Source organism: Nannospalax galili, unplaced genomic scaffold (assembly GCF_000622305.1).
Source record: "Nannospalax galili isolate Female #2095 unplaced genomic scaffold, S.galili_v1.0 scaffold47, whole genome shotgun sequence".
Classification (NCBI taxonomy): Eukaryota; Metazoa; Chordata; class Mammalia; order Rodentia; family Spalacidae; genus Nannospalax; species Nannospalax galili.
The window spans coordinates 1,145,092-1,147,999 of NW_008357641.1; the positions used below are offsets into that span (position 1 = coordinate 1,145,092).

At 56.6% G+C, this 2,908-nt stretch overlaps 1 protein-coding gene across 1 annotated transcript in view; it reads right to left on the reverse strand.

The window, feature by feature from the left end:
* Nanos3 (nanos C2HC-type zinc finger 3) overlaps window positions 1-2,379 on the reverse strand; it is a 14,278-nt gene extending 11,899 nt beyond the window's left edge. Inside the window, exon 1 of the transcript XR_003847384.1 lies at window positions 2,231-2,379. The gene's annotated coding sequence lies outside the window, so the exon portion shown is untranslated. The remainder of the gene's footprint in view (window positions 1-2,230) is intronic.
* Between the last annotated feature and the right edge of the window lie 529 nt (window positions 2,380-2,908).

Below are 2,908 nucleotides of genomic sequence, written 5' to 3' on the forward strand. Positions count from 1 at the left end.
GAGTCCCCCGCGCGGCGCCGGCGGGTGGGTACCCGCGCGCCGGAGTAGGCCTGCAGCCCCCTACTCCGGGAGGCTGCTCACGAGGGCTCCGGGGCGCGGGCGGGAATCCAGACTGCATTCAGACCTCCGAGCGCAGCGGGAGCACGCGCGCACAAAGGCACGCGGGCCACCGACACCGAGAAGGGCGTGCAGGGGCCTTGAGACGCTCAGCCCCCGGCGGGCAAGGGGGTGACGGGCGGCGCGAGGCCCTGCGGCGCGGGCCACACACGTAGGGACACCGGGGAGCGGCAGACAGGAGAGAAGCAGACACTGTTTTGAGGGGCATCAGGGACTGAGTTTAGAACTGAGTATGCCTAGCTAGAAGCCAGGCTTACAGACCTCACAGTCTACAACAGACCCTTGTATGCCCACAACCGGGTGCGCAGCCTGGAAAGACCCAGGTTCCAAGACACAGAAAACTAGGCCACAGCCAATGAGCTAGGCCTGGGCTGCAATCTCTGAAACTCAGGAGGCTGAGGCTGGAGGATCAAGGGTTTCAGGCCAGCCTGGTACAGAGTAAGTTTCAGAACAGTCTGAGCTGTAAGTGTGAGAACCTGTCTCAAACAAAACAAAAAGCAAATTAGAACACACCAGGTACACAGTCTCCAGGGGTACACTAGCAACAAATGAGCACACAAATATGTACACAGCTTTCATGGTTAGAGGCCAGAGGGCAGAAACACCAGGAACTTTGTAGAACCTGCACCCACCATGGGTCTCCAGAGCTGCAGAATCCCACTTGTGAAATTTAGGAACCTCTAAACACTGCCTCTGGGACCTTAAGTCAAAGACATGCAGGCAGGTGGGGATGCAAGGGGATGGGGTGAAGTGGGGTGCAGATGCCTCAGGTAGGTGGAAATGCAGATCCTCCATGTGCTAGATACAAGGGACACCACACACCTGCAGGAAGCACTGACCAAACCCCCTCCAGGTTCTTCACATAGACCCCTACATACTGCCTTGCCACACCCTCAGCTGTGTGCAGAAGTCACATCAGCCTGAGGCTGAATGGTCAGATCACACTATTTATGCCCCACCCCAAGCTTGGGGGTAGGTGAAGAATTTGAACCCCACCTCAAACCCAAACCTTTACCTTTGTGGGACCACAGCGCTGACCTTCCTGGCCATGCCCCACCCTCCTTTGACCCATCACTGGATTCCTGCCTTAATTTCTCCTTGATAGGCTCCCCTTCCTGACATTCCCCACACACACACACACTTAGAAAGACAAGCCTCAGCTGACACGGGAAAATTCCCTGGGGCAGAGAGAGACATATTCAAGGAAATAGATGGGAGTACACAGGCCCTGCAGCCCTTTGTGGTAGCACATGCCTTTAATCCCAGTACTCAGGAGACAGAAGTAGATGGATCTCTGTGAGATCAAGGCCACCCTGATCTACATTGGGAGTTCTAGGCCAACCAGAACTACAAAATGAGACTCTGTCTCAAAAAAGTGGGGGTAAATGGGCAGGAGGACCAGAGGTCCTCCTTGGCTACATAGAATTTGAGACCAGCCTGGGCTACATGAGACCCTGTCTCAAAGAACATATAACAAACTACTTGTTAGTAATAGCAGTTGGGCCTCTATAGGTGGGGTCAGCTTTGTTGATGCCCCTTCTGTGCCTGCTCCTGCCTCCCCCAGACAGGATGTTATGTAGTCCATGCTGGTCTCTACTCAATACATAACCCAGGCCAGCCCCTAACTCCTGACCCTACTGCCTCTACCTCCAAGTGCTGGGATTACAGGCATGTACTACCATGCCCAGCTGCATGTTCTAACTGGAAAGGGGGGTTGGGTGGCCTTGGGATATAAGGGTTACATTCATTCACTCATCCCCATCTCCCTATTTTGTGGGAGCTGTGTACAACCTAGGATGGGGATGCCTCGGTTTAGCTTTGGACTCTTACTCAGATTCAGAAAAGCTGCCATCATCTCAGATTCATCATCCCAGCAATGCTGAGAGGTCCAGAGGGACGGCAGCACAGCCCCAGCCGGGGAATTCTTTCTTAGGCCTTTTCCCAGCTGCTCTGCAGGGACCAGCAGACTACACTCCCTCCTAGCTTTCAGGGCCAGGCTGCCCCACAGCACATAAGGGCTCTGCCCCCACCTCTCTCCATACTGCCAAAATGCAGACCGAATTCTTCTGAAATAACTCCACCCTTAGTAGTGACATTGGTACAAATGCCTCACCCGCATGTGCGTGCCCCTTGGACTCGCCAGCCTTTGCACCCTGTACCGTCTACTCAAGGCTTCCTGACTGCCAGCCCGGTGGCCAGTCCACCTCTCGCCCCATTTCTCTGAATAGCCTTGGAGCCCAGTGGGGAAACTCCCGCCCAAGCGCCTGGATCCTGGGGGCGTGGGAACTGCCCCCAGCCCAGGACAGCGCCGCTGACTCAACGGGGGAGCCCCGGGGCTGTGACTCACAGCGCCCTTCCGGATCCCAGCCCTGCGAGGTCTCCCGCCCCTTGCCACTTCCCCCTTGGCACACCGCCAGGGCGTGTCCTTGGGGACCCGGGCAGCCCTCGACTTCATCACATCAGAGCTCAGGGCCCTGAAGCCCTCCGAGTCGGCGGCACTAGATGCTTGTGGGTGGCCGTGTCCCACTCGGGCAGTGCCCACGTGTGCCCAGGTGTGTATCACCGGCACACTCAGAAGTCAGCTGGGAGAAGCGTTCGAGGAGGCCAAGGCCAAGCTGGGCAGAGGCTGACATCGCGCGGCCCTCTGGGTCCTGGGCTTGTCACAAGCTCCGGTCACCTTCTGTGCTGCAGCAGTCAAAACCCTTAAAAACAGGTGCAGCAAATTTCCAAGTTCAGTTTCCCGTTCCATCTGTGTGTTTCTAGAATCCTGCTCCGCTCCAGAGACACCACC